This window comes from Ovis canadensis, chromosome 3 (genome assembly GCF_042477335.2).
Source record: "Ovis canadensis isolate MfBH-ARS-UI-01 breed Bighorn chromosome 3, ARS-UI_OviCan_v2, whole genome shotgun sequence".
Classification (NCBI taxonomy): Eukaryota; Metazoa; Chordata; class Mammalia; order Artiodactyla; family Bovidae; genus Ovis; species Ovis canadensis.
In genome coordinates this window covers 55,170,326-55,171,214 of record NC_091247.1, presented here as the reverse complement: position 1 = coordinate 55,171,214, position 889 = coordinate 55,170,326, and the positions used below count along the sequence as shown (strand labels likewise).

General features: G+C 39.0%; 1 non-coding gene across 1 annotated transcript; it reads left to right on the top strand.

The window, feature by feature from the left end:
- The first annotated feature begins 486 nt into the window (after positions 1–486).
- TRNAW-CCA (transfer RNA tryptophan (anticodon CCA)) lies at positions 487–559 on the top strand. The gene has a single exon. It is a non-coding gene; the product is annotated as a tRNA-Trp (tRNA).
- Positions 560–889: the final 330 nt, after the last annotated feature.

Sequence of the window (889 nt, the reverse complement as noted above, 5' to 3'; positions counted from 1 at the left end):
GCTATTGTCTATCTGTCTTCTGGACATGAGTGTTGCATTCACTCAATTACTTATTTATTTTCTTGAACATATTCTTTGAAAACTTACTAAACATTAGACATTGTGATCAGTCTTGGAAAGCAAATGAATAAGAGGTCACAATCAAGTTTTTCTATCAGAAATAAGCACAGGTTTACAATAGAGTGAGATAAATACAATAGAGATAAAGATAAAATATTGGGAAATCTGAGAAGAAAAGAGCCAAATGTTTCTTGGCAAGTCAAGGATGGTTTTGCAGTTGAGGAGATAAACAGGCTGTGTCTTAATGACTATACATGTGCATTCTATATACAGAAAACAAATGATAACGAAGTAGAGTTAGAAATTGCAGACATCCATTGGATCATAGAAAAAGCAAGAGAATTCCAGGGGAAAAAAAAACAAAAAACAAAAAACTACTTCTGCTTCATTAACATTGCTAAAACCTTTGACTATGATGGAACATCTTCCCTGGTGGCTCAGAGGTTAAAGCGTCTGCCTCCAATGCGGGAGACCCAGGTTCAATCCCTGGGTCAGGAAGATCCCCTGGAGAAGGAAATGGTATATACCCACTCCAGTATTCTTGCCTGGAGAATCCCATGGATGGAAAAGCCTGGTATGCTATAGTCCATGGGGTCGCAAAGAGTCAGACACGACTGAGCGACTTCACTTACTTACTTACTTATGTTGGAACACAACAAATTGTGGAAAATTCTTAAAGTGATGGGAATACCATACCACCTTACCTGTCTCCTGAGAAACTTCTATGAAAGGTCAAGAACCCACAGAACAATGGACTGGTTCAAAATTGGGAGAGTAGTCCATCAAGGGAGAAGACAACAGCAACCCACTCCAGTACTCTTGCCTGGAA